This window comes from Haliaeetus albicilla, chromosome 9, assembly GCF_947461875.1.
Source record: "Haliaeetus albicilla chromosome 9, bHalAlb1.1, whole genome shotgun sequence".
In the NCBI taxonomy this organism is placed as follows: Eukaryota; Metazoa; Chordata; class Aves; order Accipitriformes; family Accipitridae; genus Haliaeetus; species Haliaeetus albicilla.
The window spans coordinates 28,337,728-28,355,142 of record NC_091491.1 but is presented as its reverse complement, the minus strand read 5'-3'; positions in this window follow the sequence as shown (position 1 = coordinate 28,355,142).

Here is a 17,415-nt window from a genome sequence, read left to right as displayed (position 1 = left end):
TAATAAAATGAAAAAACAAAATGAATTATATATAGCCAACAAAAACATATTCCCTGCAACCAACTGCAAGAGGGTTTCTTTCTGCTACTGAATTAATACATTAAATAATAATAGTTAAAAACCATTTTACATTGCTCTGATCATTCACTTACATGTTATTAAGTAGACTGAGCATTTTAGTGTGAAAAGGCTGTGTTTACAAATTAGTCCAGAGAACATGTTTCACACCGAAGATCAGAACATATATTGTGTTTTATTTCAGCTGCACATGACACAACCTTAATATTAGAGCCAGATGATTAAAAGAACATTACCTGAGCCTTGAGAGTCACTGAATGAGCTATGCTAAATTGGTTGTTTTCTATTTTGTGATTAATTGTGCTTCTAAACCATATTTTAGTGTGCTTTGTTTTTCTGTCCCCAGTCATCCCATATTATTAAAGAGAAATTCTGCATATCTCTCCTGGAGTCCAATTAAGGATTTGCATCATGACTAGATTTTTCACTTTAATTACTGTATATAAAGTAGGTTTTGACTTATTTCCATATTTATCAAACTATGCAGAAGAAGCAAAATTCATCAAATAAACAGATATCTGTGGCTATAATTGCAGCCTGCACTGAGCATGTAGGAAGAAAATATGAGGGTCCAAATTTCATTATGTAGAACATAATAAACATCTGAATAATTAAACTGTGTGTAAATCACACGCTTGGCAGTAGTAAGAATAGAGAAGAGACACCTTAGTTTGATCAGAAAAAATACCATGGCTCTAAATATGTTTTAAAAAATATATTCTAAACATAATTCAATCAGCAGTGAGTAGAAAAACAAGAACCAAAGCCTTAAATTTGCGGCTTGTTATCAGGTGAGGGAGGATGCCACGTACATTTAGAAACATTTTTTCATTAATAGTAAAACATGCTTAGCTCTCCCTTTTGCATGTCTATTGAAAACATGTTGCAAGCAAACTAGAGGATGCAAACTCTTACATTGAAATGGCAAGTTCAATTAAGACATGCAGCCAGCTTTGATAAACTGCCTTAAATCAAAGGTTTGAAAATGGCATAATTGCTAAAGCAGAAGCTTTGTCAGATTTAACTGCGAGGAGTTCATTGTTCGCTTAAATATCTTCTCTTAGGTCCCAGTTAAAAGGAATATGGGAACATTTCCTTATGAAATAATTTCTAATTATAAGCTTTAATTAATTTTCTCCATCTGCTATGAAGTAGTACTATAGCTTATTTATATTGCACACATTTTGAAGTATGGTATTTTTAGTTGTATAAAAATTTCAAGGAAATTACATTGCATATAGAACTTTGCAAAACTGTTCATAGCTAAAAATAAAATTTTGAGAACCAGACCTGAATTCAGTGTAAAATTTTACTGATGCTAAACCAAAATATAGGAACATAAAAAGCATTGATGCTGATCTGCACTTAAAATAAAAAAACAACCCACAACCCAAGCCTGTTTTTCTCCCCCTCTTGTCAAATGGATGCAGTGTGTATTACACTCAAGCCAACTTACATCTACTTACTCCAGAGAAAAGCTGGATTTTTAATTGAGTTTTAAAAAATGGATTTTTAATTGCTACTTTGATTAGAATTTGTAGGTACATAAAATCTTTTTAATTTGCTGGAAAACTTCTTGAAAAAGCATTTTGTTATTTAGAATTTTTTTTATTTTTAATGCTATTTATGGGAAGTGAAGAGCTATTCTACTATAATTGCATCTACACGACAGTTGTTTCTTGGAAACAAGAACTTGTTTTATTAATTTATTTGGTCTGCCCTACTGAGTATACAAATTGTAAGAGAGGAGGAGAATGATAGCAACTCTGATAAGGGAGAGAAACAGAACTTAAAAAAATGTTTTAAACGAGTGCCAGCAAAAAGGATTTAAGCCTGTGCAAACAAGAGAAAGGGAAGCTAATAAAAATAGCTGGAGGTAAAGAATATGTAATGAAATTCATGCCAAATTTTAATCTACACCCATCAGCCAATCCAATTTATGCATGCTGTAAGATAAGCAGGAGATGTGCTGATTGAGCAAAGCATATCTACTCTTGAGGAGAGAAGAATGAAAACATGTGCCTCTGCATTTCCTAAATTGAGACCTATCTAACAACCTCCCTATGCAACCATCATTCAGCAGACAAGTAAAAGGACCTTGGGCAAAGCTGAAAGTCTGGAAAAGAGCAAATATAGTGCTCATTCTTAAATAAAGGAGGAATAATCATGCAACGAGCATCCATTAGCTCTAACATCACTTTCAAGTAAGGTACTGCAAAACCTTTGACAAGATTACGATGAGCAGCTTAGGTGTGGTTAAGCTTAGTTTCCCATATTAGGGACCATTATCTGCTGTTACATCTGTAGCATACCGCTTGTGTGTGGCACTTAGCTAACACGTCAGACTCTGGGCAGATGAGGATGACAAGGAATGCAGGAAAGTCAGAATGACAAGAAAAAACCCCAAGAGTATGCTCTTGAAATAAGGTTGGTGTGCCTATCTGTCAGGGTGGTAACTTTTATATACAAAATGAAGAGAAAGGATGGAGGTGAGACTTCTTTTCCTTACTAGGTAAGTCTCTTCTGCTTAGGATTGAAGAATACCAGTAGAAACCAAGGGAGACGTTTGCATCACTGCTCAATGTGTTTAACTCAGTATACAAATGAAAGAAAAGAGATAAAGAGGAAGGAATGCAAAGATGTTAAAATTGCAATAACAGTAATCATAAACACAGCAAGTTAGTCTTTCAGGAAGCTGACATGCTAAACCACCCTATTGGTATACAAATATTAAGCCAACATAAGTCTTCCATGATAAACAGTGTAATAAAGTTGTGTCTTAACATCGCTGGGCATCAAGGACTGATGTCAAGAAATTATCTTCCTAAACCTTGAATTGTTTTTCTCTCTGAGTTACACTGTGAGTACTAAAGTGCTGGTTTTGACCAATAACCAGAGTCGCTGAAGAGAGAACTGTTATGTGGCAGAGGTGAGGAAAGCCAGCTGTCCTATATTGGTCACTGTCCCCACTGGTCTAAATACCTTGTGCTCACAATTTCTGGACTGAGACTGCTGATCTGAAGGAAATGTGGAAAGTGTGATATTTATGCCTGGGAATGAGTAAAGGAGGAGAGAGAGCAGAAAGAGCTCAGATAATACATCTGTGCTCAGCAAAGGAGGCATACAGGAGAAAGGACAACATCCTCTTGCCTGAAGAGAAACACATTATATCGAAATGCATTTAGGTTTACTGGCTCTCTTTCATCTGTTTTGAGTCTCTTCTCCCACCACTATCCTCCCCAAGGGCTCACTTTTGCATGGAAAGTATTGCATCGATGGCTGCGATACAGAGGAAATGGAGATCCACATCTCATATTTCTGAGACCTGGTTACAATTTGGTTGCAATGCACAAAGTGGCCAACTGTGCAGCAGAGTTTATTAGACTGTCCAGGTGTTTCCTGTACTTCCAGGGAAGGATCAAAGTTTGTAGTTACAAGGGTGTATAGACTATCAGAGTGTATGAAATATATCACAAATGTATTCATTGAAACTCTGTCAGAGCTACTGTTGGAACTGTACTATTAGCCTTAGAGACTTCAACATCCATATGAGCATCAAACCAGATGAAGCAACATCTGTTTTCCTGGTAAGGCTGAGCTGCCTAGATTTTACCCAGCCACTTGACAAACATTCATAGGGCAGGAAAAAGTATTTGATTTTCATTTGCATATGGTCTAGCTGTCAGAAATACAAAGGGACCCTTTTTGTTTGGTTTGACCATTTTCAACTAAATTTCAATGTCAGAGCTATTCTTCCCTGCCTAATCTAACCAGTATCTTCAAGGTCAGCCAGGAATTATTAATTCTAGTGGTTTTTTTTTTTTTTTTTTCCTTCATTGAAGTATAAAGTTTATCTTCCTGGCTCATTGTTAGCGAAGACAACCAGATTCTCTGGGTTGTGGATAATATGGCAATCAATTGTATACTGATCTCTGTCCTTGAAAATAAGCTTGTTCAGTGGTTGAAATTCACAGTCTCTGGCTTGGGAAAGTTAGCTGACATTTTTTGACCTTCATATCTTTATTACCAGATGGTAATATTGACTGACATTGGGAATGTTTTTTCCAGTTCCAATGTAATTTATTTTCAATTGTTTCTTTTTTAGGAAAGTTCCTGAAAATGCAACTGTTTTTAAGATTTAGGTGTTTAGACACTAACAATATTTCAAATAGATTCTCATCCCTCCCTTTCAGTAGACACCTTCCATTTGTTTTCCTATTGTCAATGGTAATATGAACATGTTATTTACACTCACATTTTCTTACTGCATTCTTATTGTATTTTAGGGTGTATTAAATTGTTCAGTTACTTGATATGCTCAAAAATAGAATTGTTAGCATTATTAGTTGCTATTTCTGGTCAGCTTACCCAAGTTGATTTACTTACAGCTATCCAAACATTTTAGTTGTGCTTCATACTGCATCTGTTTTTATTAAGAACTCAGCCTTACAAGATGGTGCTTCTGATATTCATGATACTGTTGACCTTTTTTCCTCAGCAGTGGATTCTTTGGATTTTTAATCTGAAAATCACTTCAGAAGTCAGGTAAACACTCACGGGTCAATACCTGACTTTTGCTGTCTTTGCCATATAGTTCCTGTTCTAGTGGCTTTGAACTTAACAGTTTTGAGACCCACTGAGCTGTAGCACATAGTAGCAAAGCACTCACAGAATATAATGCCAATAGCAGTAGTGACAGAGTCTTAATAAAGAGTGCATTTGATAGTAAAAAGTGCATACATTCATAAAAATATTTTTTGCACAAGAATGACAGCCATTTACTAATCTATCACTCTTAGTGGACTCTATTTTGATATTAATCATTATTCTGCTTGAGGTAATGAGACATGAAGCAACATAAAGTGAACTGGACAGTACTGAAAAGCTTCTCTTGCTTTGCACAGGGTGATGCAAAGGCCATTTAAAGCTGTTTCACACACAGAGCTGTTTTTTGCCTACTGTGGATCAATCCTTGAATAGCATAGCATAAACCCAAACAGATTCTTCCAGGACACTTGGTTTAAGAGCTGCAGCAAGGCAGGAGGGAGCCCTCTGAATGCAGCAGCACTCTGGCAGTGTCAGTGAAGGGCTGCTCGGTCCCTCAAGGCAGGGCCCTGCAGAGCTCTTCTCATCCATGGGACATGGTGCCACAGAAACAGCAGTACAGAAAGTTTTGCTGGAGCTCTCCAAGTGCTCAGTCCTGTTGATGCTAAATTTTAGCTTGCTTGGTGGCTTTTCATGTGCTAACTTCTGATTATGCTCCTCACATTTGACATGTAAAATAAGACTGTCCCAGTTGCTTTAAATTTACATGACTACTTGTTGAGAACTTCCTCAGATTTTTGGTGGGAAAAGAGGCACGTAGACTTTAATGATCTTCCTATCAAGGATGTCAGCCAAAGCTTCACTTCCCTCTGTAGCTTCATCATTTATAGTACAGCACAGTAAGACTTCTTGGAAAGCTGGTGCTCCACTCATTGCGTTAGCATTTTAGTGGAGAGAGACAAGGAGGCTTCTCCCAGTCAAGAGAGCTGTAAATAAGGGAAGCCTCTAAGTGGTTACTTCTGAAGACCATTGTGATGTCTCAGTGCTCCATATTTCAAACTGAAATGAGTCTTTTCCAAATGTTTCATAGTGGTAAGTACATCTACAGCTATCCACATATTGAGTCCCTTTCAGAGCTTTAGTTACACTAAGACTGTAGAATAACTGAGATTGCTGGAAATATATTTTCTTTAGGCTCAAATCTTTGCTAATGGTATCTTTTGTAATTCAGCTGGCATTTACATAAAATACACTATTTTAATTATATTAATTCCTACAAAATGTAGTTAATAAAACACATGCCGCTTGAAAGTTTTTCCCTGGAGCTACTTATAGCAGACTTAAGCTGTTAAAAGTGAAGCAAAGGGAATTGGGAAATTCTAAATGGAAACACAGGCCTGCTTCTTCTCTGGAGAATGGGGATCACATTGTGTTGTCATTACTTATTTGAATATATGAAAGGCACTTTGGGTATCTAAAGGGTCTTATAAACATTACAGTAAAGTTCTCATTACCTCTATTTATACAGTACCATGCTACAGGCTAATACTGTCACCACTAGATGTTAGTTTCTTAATGGTATCAACTCTATGACGCTAGCTAGTAAAAGGATGGTCTAGAAAAAGGAAAATGGATGAATACCATATGGTACTGACAAATATAGCGTGCAGTATGAGACCAAGCTATAAAGAGGCAGCATAATCCACTTAACTGTTCTTGGGACCGGGAGTGTTGGCATCCTTACTCTCTTTCTGTGACAAAATGCATACCTCCTGGTTCATTTTCTGCGGCTGTAAAACTGGAATTGTAACAGGCTGAAGTTGTTTTTTCATGTCCTACTCACTTTATCAGGGTTGGAAAAGGGTAGGTGGGTTTGGACATTATCTGATTTTTGGGTTGTCCCCTTAGTGTCAGGTGACACCGGTGTGGAGCCATAGCAAGGCTAAAGTGGTGGAGAAGGGATGATAGTATCCCTAATCTTCATTAGTTGCTTATGCTGGCCGCAAAGAGGGATGCAAATTTTGGGCTGTGCCTGTGCGAGGGAAGGAGTAAGGGCTGTATGTGCCCTGGTAGCTCTACTCAAAACCCTGAGAGCTGAACTCTGTGGAAAAGTGATCTAGCCTGTGACTCACAAATGCCAAAGAAGAGGCAACAGGAGATAAAATTAATATATTCTCATTTCGGTACAAAAGGAAAAGGCCCAGGGCTGCACAAGAGCGGAAGCTGGGCGACACACTGAGGACTATGTGGAGCTACACCGTGGTGGCTATGGTGGAGGCTGTTGTGCAGGCAGCCCAGGCAGTGGTGGGCAGGCAGGAGGGGCCCGAAGACGAGAGCATCACCTAGTGCCTGACTCCCAGCTCCTGCCACAGGGATTAAATGCTGCTTCTCTGACTTTCATGGCGGATAGGATAGACTATGTAGAAACCTATAAATGTGTCTTTCAAATGATGCCTCTTCATCTTTGTGTTTCTGTACATGGTGCCTCTACTGAGGAATAGGTGGTAGGAAAAATCCTCCGTTTTGACAGAACATTTCAGAATTGTCCACTAGCTAGTGCCTTCCATTTTGCTGGAAATAGCCAGTGTTAACTGCTTTCAGGTGTAGATTTCTGATCCCAGTAGGATTTGGCAGTTCCTATTCCTTTCCAGAATAACTTCATGCAGACTCCATACTTGTGAACTGCTACTTCCTCTGTTTTATGATTGTACAGGACATGGAGAAACAATTCAAGAGATGGTTATACTATCAAAGAATATGTCTCCTGAAATGCTGCAGGCCTTCTTTGACACAAGTTCTTGAACACATAGGGTTGGTTTGTTTTTATTTTTTTCTGCGTTCTTATCATGCTTGGATGTTGCTTACCCATGTCTGCTTGAATACACTGACATAGCTATAGAGCCAATACTCACACAACTGCATTTTTTTCTTGCACCAAATACAGTATTTTTAATGCAAAGTTTTATCCCCAAGATATAATACCTTAGTGCTCGTAAATGATAGATTATCGTTTAGGCATTAAGTGCCTTCTCTGATGTCCATCACTTCACTTGAACTTGGATGATGACAGACTCAAAATTCTCCAGTGGTTTGCATTGAAGTCCTCTCTCTACCTGCCTTTTCAATTCATCCCGGATAGCTCTATTACAGATAATCACGAACTGCATATTTCAACGATGAAGTTAATCTATTAAAGTTAATCTTGGATTCTGAGCTTTCCACTCCTGTTTGCCATGATAATCCTGCGTGCTTTGCACTTCCAAATAGACTGCAGTGTACCTTGAAGCTTCAGTGTTGTAAAAGCAATGCCTTTATAGCAATAACCTACAGTGGTATAAGCAAAATCCTTCTGTGAGTTAGAACTTACTATAAATAGAAAGTGTTCAAAAGGTGTTATTTAGTAGTTTGCATTATGCAGCTGTCTATTTAAATCATTTAATTTTGGCATCTAATCTAACTCCCAGTCTCCATCAGAGACAAATAAGAAACCATATGCGAAAGCATCTGTGAAAATCTTTCTTTTATTTATGACAACATTAAAGAGAGGCTCTGATGTCAGTTACTTAACAATAATAGACGTTCCTTTGCACCTATAGTGCTGGGTTACTTGGGCATATCCCTCTGTGGTATCTTATACCTACTGCTGTTTGCTTCATTATATACAGATGCACAGCAGTGAAGACAGTAATAGTCTTTCTTAATTAAATAAAGCTAAATGTTAATTAGTCAGAAAAATTGATTTATTTTCAGCGCGTGAAACTTTTCATTGCATGCTTCTTTTTAAAGAACAGGTTGGATATTCATTTAGGACTTTACATTTTTTCCTTTATTTCTGCACTGTATTTGGACTCTTGTGGTGGGATCTAATCGTCATAGAAAAATTATAGGTCTACAGATGTTTTCAAGATGTTACTCTGTCAGTAGCAGATTATCCCCTGTAGCAAAATCTCATTAAAGTGCAATTTACAGAGCTCTGCTGATGTTGCCATCAACCAAAATTAAAGGCATTAATTTTTCAAAGTTCACAGAAGTCCTTACATAAATGATGTAGCAGTTTGCAAGAACAATTTACAGAAGTGTTATTTGCAGAATTAACCTACATTAACAGAACAAATGTTGTAAGGGTATAAGAAAGGATTGGGCAGTGAAATTGCAGCTGTTCATGGTTTGTATTAGGTAGTGGGTGCAAAGAACTGTTGAAACATAACAGTTATTTGTTCTTGATGCAAAGTTGGGTAGGTAAGCTGGAATCTGAACTCTGTCTGTGAAGAGTTAAGCTTATAATAGAGTGATCACCAGTTGGGGACACCCAGGGAGACCTTAAATTCTACTTTGAAACATCTGTACTTGATATCTCTTAAAATATTCCCATTTAGAGAATGAGTTTATGTAGCTCATGTTGTGAGTATGCCTCTTCAATACAGTACCAAATGCTTATCCAGGTACTTATTGTCATAGGAGGTCTATATTTTAGTTGAGCCTAAAACTTCTGTGTCGATTATGCTGGAAAATTTCAGGCTATTCGTGTTTTATGGACTGGTATCAGAATAAACCTCAGTTAAATCAGTGGCAGGAGATAAATGACTCATTTTCAATATTTAGAGCCATATGCATATGTAATGACCATATTTAGTAAGCAATCACCTGCCTTTTGCAACCATCCCTAAATGCTGGCTAATGCAGTTGACATTGTGAAGCCTCCACTGCCACAGTTATCTCTTCCATTTTTGTACGTGCTATATTTCAATATCCAGAAATCAACATTCAGCCCATGAGTAATCCCATCCCTTCACCGCAGAGCAATTGAGCATGTGCTTAGAGTTAAAAGTCACCATCTCTCCAGAACTGGAAGCCAACAGAAACATTTTAACTTCAGTACTTACAAGGGACACACTCCCCACTCACACATTGTTCTGGGTATTCATAGAAGTTTTTATACCACCAGAACAGGCCAATATAATTAAATCAACATTTTTACTCGATTTTTTTTTTTTTTGTCTATGGCAAACAGATAGATGTTTAGACACGAGCCGGTTAAGCTGGAACCGCATTAGGATGCTTTCAAGGGAAAGGCCAATGACAGCCCTGGGCTATAGTTACTTCTCTTTACTGTTTTGGGGGAACATTTGTCTTGAATGTTACTTTGGTTAAAGATTTAACCAAAATTTTGCCCCAAAGACATCTCTTTATCTGTCACTTGTTTCCACAATTCTTCCATTTTATCTTCATGAAAGATTCAGACCTTTCAGAGGTTGCTGTTTTGTCATGAGCAGTCAGTTAATTCCAGCTTCCCCCCACGTATTACCCATGGCCTTGTCAGCCATGAAGCATCAGGCCCACCCCAAAGGGCAGATGTGAAAAACATTGTACACTCCATCACCATATAAGCGCTCTCTTGGTAACTTGCCTTTGTTCTTCTCAGCCAGTCAGAGTTTCCAAGGTGCTTCACACTTCTGTTGGGATTTTAGGTCTTCAATGATCTACATTTTCAGAAGAGATGCTGGATGCTTCTTGTTTTACAATACCTGGCTACTGAATTTTAGAGCTTAAAATGGGACACGAGCGCTCTTGAAAAATCTTCCTAAGTACTGAGCTGCCAAAAGAGAAGGCGCCCATGTTGTGCTGGCACCATTGTGTCTGTGGCTCTGTCATGAACCAGGTCTGGACTGCCTTGAAAGAAACAGGGGTGGATGTGGGAGCTGGCAGGACGGTGTAAGCTCATTGAAGTGGCTCAATTGCCAAATATAAACCCACAAACCGACAGATTGCTCATGAGTCACACTTGGCCTCGGCAATTAGGCAACGTGGAAGTTTAAGTTGTCTTTAGCTGCTGGAGACAGAAAAGTAAGGGCTGGATGGGTTCAAAACCTGAAAACACGTAGGCCATCACTGCGTCTGTGTGTGCAGCGGCGAGCGCAGGGCTGACCTGTGGGGATCAGGGCTGACCCAGGAGCCTTCACCACCTTCAGGTCCCAACAGCTCTGTGTGCCCAGAGCAGAGAAGTGACACGTCAAGCTAAATATTATCTTGGAACAACAGTGTGGGAGAGAAATCTAATGCATTTAGGACTCATGTACTTGTATCCTCTAGGCCTGGCTGTGCATGGCAGAAAGTTCTTGAGGTTGCAGCAGCTGTAGACTTGACGTGGGACTGGTTGGTATCTGTCAGTGTGCTAAGGAGGATAGAACACATCCTGAGAGGGCTTGTGGTTTGGGACCTTGAGTTATATGGCTACAAACACTATAACAAGGGGCTGATGCATTAAACCCAGCATAGATGCAACAGCGTATGTAAGGCAGAAGTTAAACTGAACTGCATTTTTGCCATTTTATGAATGTTGTCTTATTTGTAGAAGCTACTAGAGCAATTTATTATGGAGAATGATTGCTAGCACTATACCATGATACATGTGCAGAAATTACATTAGAGACACAAATGTCTGCTTGCTCCTGCAGTATTCAGTGATTCTACAATTAGAAGGGACTTGCTCAATAGTACAGGCCAGAAATGTCACCCAGAATTTTGTCTTTAAGTTTTTGATTCAATCAGAGTATATAATTAAAAAAACGCATGTAGAATTCATCACACTCATTGATAACCTGTTCTGGTGTTGAATGCAACAGTAATGGTGTATTATAAGATTTTAAGTATCAGTGACTGCAGCTGAACATAGTTAAATAAAACCAGCCAAATAAACAAGCAAATACAAAACCATGCTTTGTTTCATATTGTAGCTTTAATGATGTAGTTAGTGAAGGAGAGAATGCAATCCCTGATTTAAAATTTTTGTATGTCTTTTCCCAAAGGCCACTGTCCTGATTTCTGTTTGTGTCCATAAATATAGTGTCTTGTTTTTCAAACAGTAAATGCATCAAGTTTTCTTCATATTCCAGCTGTCTCTGAGTGATTAGTATAAATCATATTCACTTTCAATAGGAATATTTTCACATAATTTTTAAAATTGTGCAATGGAGGAATAGTTTGCAAAGGAAGAATATTGTGAAACCACATCTCTTTAGCAATGTATCTGTATTCTGCAATAAATTTCATTATCTGGCTCTTTTGCATAGAAAGTGTATGATAAATATTGGTCGTCGTCGTTGCCCTTTTTCTTCCACATATATGATGATGTTTAGACTTTAAAGAGTTAATACACAAGTCGATTTTAACAACTAGTAAACACGTGTTCCTGATTTGCAGGAAATAAACCAAGTTTTTTTTCCATTCCTGTAAGCTGTTCTCCAAGAAACCTTACCTTTATGTTGCTTTTGCAAAACAGTGTCGTTCAGCTGAAGCTCCTATAGGCAAACCACTTTTATTCTTTCAAGAGAGGCAACCTCGCGGCTCCCCCAGGCGCTGCTTCACCAGCAGCCAGGCCCGTACCTCCATGAGCTCCCAACCTTGTGTGTGGCCAGATCGAGCTTGGCTCCGAACCCAAGAGTGAGGGTGTTCAAAGGAGGCTGTACAAGATGCTCCCACAGGCTGGGGGCTGCCAGCAGCGCGCTCAGCGAGGCTGTTTTAAGTTACTGCCGTCTGCAGCAACACCCTTGGGACCGCCGCGATAGCTGGGGAGTGGAGGAATGCGATGCCCGCGGTCCACGTCGTTCCCGCTCCCACGGCCGCTCGGAGGCCTCCTCTGCTCCCCGTGGCGTGGGGAGAGTGGCCGGCAGGCTGGCACTGCCTCCTTCCCGACATCGTCCCGCTGTGGGAAGCCCCCGCAGGGCTGGGCATCCGCTGGCGGGGCTGACCTGGGAGCACACGGGAGGAGAGGAGAGCTCACCCCTTTTGGTTTCCCAATTAGCCGGACCCCTACGAAGCTGAAAGATGGCATTTAAAAGTAGTTGGAGATAATGGAGCTCGCGCTGTCAAACTGCACAATACGTATTGTTATGCTCCCCTAGAAAATAAACAGGAACCAATATAAATGTGTTATATTAATATTTAATAGATGTTTGGCTATGTAAACCTAGAATGGGTTTTGAAAAGATGGCACAGTGAGGAAAACAGTGAATGTTTTCAAAGAAAACAGTATTCCTCACAGCTTTTGGTAAATGCTTAAACTTAAGTTAACTTCTGCATGACTTCTCAGAAAATGTGAGAACCATATGAATGCCTGTGCCTTATGGAAAGTCATGAAATCTAAAAGCATGAACCGCTGTTCACTATTAACAAGTAAAACCCCATTCTTTTTCTCTATAAGGTCCTGATTAATGGACAAAAACCTTCTTCCTTGTTTTTTCACATTCTTTTTGCAGTTCCTTAAATGTAAGACAGACAATAAATTATTTGCACAGATCCTACTACATACCAGTTCCTATTTGGAGCTTGACTGAGAGGCAGAAACAAATATGGGTATTGTGAAAACCACATTGGGTAAAAAGACTGCACACGGATTGCCACTTATAGTCAACAGCTGGGAATCATATGGGTCTTTATTAATCTGAATATTAGTGGTTGCCATTTTGTTTCTTTTTTATGGTTTTGACAAAATGGTGGGAGAAAAGACATGAGGAATTCCTGGCTGATAAGTACACTCTTAAGATGCACTTTGCACCAGTTTGTTTGCCCCTTTGTAAAATGGAGTGCTCCTTTTATTTTCCTTTTAAGAGCCTGAGACTGCGGTAATTAGAAAGAGAGAACTGAATTTAGAGCTGTACCAAAAATGGCAGTCCTGATGTGCAGTGCATTAGGAAAGGAGACAATGGGATGAAGCAGGCAGGAGAGTGGAGACAAGAAATTTATTACTGGGCATTGCCTAACGAGACGAAAATTCCTTGGGATTTTCAAATAAGCACCACAGAAGAGCAGTAATGCCAGTGTTCTGCACAAACCTTCCCACGCTTCAATTTTTAAATAATAACTGTGTCTTGTTATGGGAGGACATGGACAGCGCTGGGAGGAAGGATGGGACTGTGGTTAAAGTGAGTATTGGATGCAGAAAACCTGACCTCTAATTCCATCTTTGCCAGTTTCAGTCAGTGGTAATTCACTCTTGGCGTGCCTCAGTTTCCCTGCTTGTAAAAAAAAGTTGATTGTATGGCTAGCCACAGGGGACAGCCGAGATATACATTCCAGTAGATAAAGCCCTTATACATCTTTTGAAGTAAGGTATAATCTAAGTGCATCGTGTTATTGCTAGTTGAAGTCTTTGCTCGTGACTTAAAGAAAATTCTTCGTGACCTCCCTGAGAAGAGCTGCAAAGGTCAAGGCTATTACATTTGGACCATTATTACACTCCAGGTCCAGGAATAAGGAAATAAATCACAGATAATGAGAAAAAGTTTCACAGAGGTTTTTTACAGATGGAGAAGAAACTAGAAGTGCTACATTTTCTTGTTAAAAGGACACTTTCATACACTATTGAACTAACGATGATTTTACTTTGTGTTTCTACTGTTTGCAGCTCTTACTGAAAAGAGGTGAATGCTGCAGAGCCCTCCAAATCCCCTTCTTTTTTAATGTGGTTACTTTGTGTGACTATAGGCTTAGACATGATCTGCAAGATTTTAATCCAAACAAAAGGTGATGAAAACAAGAGGTGAAAGTGTTTTTTGGTTTCTATCATCTGGCTCTCTATGCCCTTCTTTTTATGTCATTGTTTTAATAATTTAACTAAATTGCTGAGAAAACAGACAGTGTTTAAATCAATGTAACAGCCTAGTGTGGACACAAGTGTGTTAGCTATAAATATATTTATTTCAGTATAGCTTTAACGAAAACAAGCAGCAGTGGTATAAATAAACTCTGTACCAATACTATTCTGTTTATGAGATGAGGTGGCACCGATTTTAACTGAACCATTTTTCTGATTGATTTAATGACTTTGGTGCAGAAACTGTATGGAGGCAAGGCCTGTGGGGAGAGGATCTGACGTGAACAAAAAAGGTGTAGTAGGGTGTATGTTGACAGATTTGCCAGACTGATTCCAAAAGAATTGGGAAGAATTCTAACAAGGATATTTACCCTTTGAGACAAGTATAATTGTTACTTTTTTTTTTTTTTTTAATATGTAACATGAAGTAAAGTTTTGGCTTTAGTAGTGTTTCTGTGCTTCAAATTTCTGGTATGAAAATACATCTTTTTCACCGTGAAAAGATTACAGAATCGCTTTTCCAAGTAGCTCATAAAGAAATATATTATTGTATTTATTCAACGGTTTATGTTGGAAGAAAATAATATTTCCAGCTTTTGGGAACTAGGACTTTTATGAATAAAATGTTTTACATAAAATGTTAGTATTTGAACTGACTCAGTTGCTTGCTAAAGTTTGAGAACTTGTGTCATATATGTAGAATATAGTGCATCTTTCTCCTTTTATGCTTCTGTTCCCTGGTTATAGTCTATTTATCATATCAGAAGAGTCTGGGAGTAATTTGTAAGTAAGTGAGGAACAAGAAACATTGCATTTCTCATTATAGAGAAAATCCTGCCCAAGCCATAATAAGGTGAAAGCTTGGAATATACCATGTACACTATAAAGTTATTTGAATTTTCTTTTTAAAGGACAAGATTTGGTATGATTGCCCCATGGTTTCTGCTGCTTAATATTTTTAATTGTATTGTTAATGAAGTGATCACACAATGCAAACCATGTTTTGATGCAAACACACCAAAGGATAGAATTAAGGTTGAATGTTCATCGTTAACTGTGCCTATCCTCATTTTTATATGCTTAACTCTGCAGCTTTAATATTGCATTAACTTGGTTTTTACAGAGAACGTTTTGCCCTAAGTATAAGAAAAACGTTGATCTTTTATGTTGTCAGCCAGGGCAGATGTAAATCCTTCTACTTTTTATTGAAGAATTAACCATCTCCCTCTGGAGCACAAATGCCAGCAGTACTGGTATAATTTTATTTTTAAGGCTATGGCCTGTAGTAAGCTGATTGAATGGTATAATACGTTATATTCAAATCTGACTGCTTATGCACTTCGTTCCATAATGCCTTTGAAAATACATCATGTTCCAAGATGAATACAAGTTATGCATAAAAAAGCTGTTTGTTACATAGCTAGGAAAATGTGGATTCAATTATTATTAGATTTAAGAAAACCAGGAGCCTTTTCGATTAAAAAAATATTTTTATTTAGTTTGTAGTAATAATATCAAGTTACAGTGCAACAAATTCCTTTCCATTAGAAAACTGAACTAAAACAATAACTCTTGAAGGGACAGTGGGTGTTTCAATTAATATTATGTCAATTTGTTTTACCATCTGCATGTATTTACTAGCCTGCCCTAAAAATCACCATGTTTACTCAGTTGAAAACAAATCTGAAGATCCCACTTCATTTTCATGCCATCAGCATACGTTAGAGTAAGTTCCATGTGATGACGGATCCTTCAGGTTTTATTTATGGAAACAGCATTTGTGTGAGAGATAATAGGCTAAGAATAACCATTACCTCACCTAACTGTTGTCTCCTTAAGGCTTCTAAAAATGTATTTGGGGTTGGAGAGCAGGCAGCGCAGAGTAAGGAGTCCACCAACTGGTACCGTCTGTGTTAGTTACTAGTAATCCAATCACTTGGGATCAGATGCTCCCGAGACAGCTTCTTCTCCCGCAGACAGAGAGGTAGTTTTAGAATAGAAAAATATAAGGGTATGTGGTAGACATATAACCGATATATAATAGCTATATTAATAATAGATAATAGGTAATAATAGTAATAATAATAAAATAAGAAATAAAGAAATAAAGCATGCCAGGGAAGAATTGTGCAACAGAGAACAGGCCAACGAGTAAACTTTTTTAAAAAGGTGCATTTTAACCATATCCAAGCAAGACAGTTCTTCTTCTTTTTCCTCATTGAGCACTGTTTCTTTTGAGCAGTATGTGTCACTGCTTGCCTGATATTTCTGGCCTGGCCCTGTAGCCTGACGGGAGGCACTAAGCCAAGTGTGGGGAACCTGACCACAAGCAGTGGCTCGGGCAGCTTACAGTCCAAGTCAGAGGGGCAGCAGATGTGGGGCAACTGTTTGGGAATTGGACGGGGAAGGGGCTGGTACGGAGCGTGTGAGAAGGAGGAGGGGGCGGGAGGGAGGAGGGGGGAAGCGGTCGGCATTTGGTGAGTAGGGAAAGGGGAATCTGTGAGTCTGCCCAAACATGACAGCAGTAGGTCCCCTTGCGTAAGACCTGTAGGGCATTTACAAGGACCTTGAAATCCTCCTCTTAGTTGCCAGCCTACATTTGTCCGTAAAAAATTACAGCGCTAGAAGAAAGGATGTTCTCACACCTTAGTTCTTGCTTTCTTATGAACATCACTCTTTCTACTTCCACACTCAGGTTTTGAGATCCCCTGGAACACGTGAGATCTTAGCAGCCCCTTGGGCATGCTTGGGGCCAAGAAGAAGTCTGTTTTACCTGCTACAATGCCTCTCTTCAGGGAAAACCAAAAAGCATGCTTTCCCCAGGAGCGCTGATGGAAACTAAAAATTGCTGAAGGTTTTGGAAGGAGTTTGACTTTTTCCCCGATATATTTTTTTGACTCCAGAACAAAGCCTTCTTAATTTTTAGTTCTTGTGTTTTTCTTCAGAAAATTAAAAAGATTTGAAAGGAAGCAAAGAGTTTCCCTTGAATTTCTGATAGTTGAGCACACTAAATTCTTGGGCAGCTTTATGTAACTAATAAGTACAGCAAATCTGACTTCCTCTAGAGGGCAAGAAAACAGACCTCACAGGTTATTTAATTAATAACCAGAGGACTGAGATAGAAATGGGAAGATTTTTGCTTTTTGGAGATCTGTGTTGCCAATTACACTGACCAGGTGATGATGGAAAGCTGTGGAAGG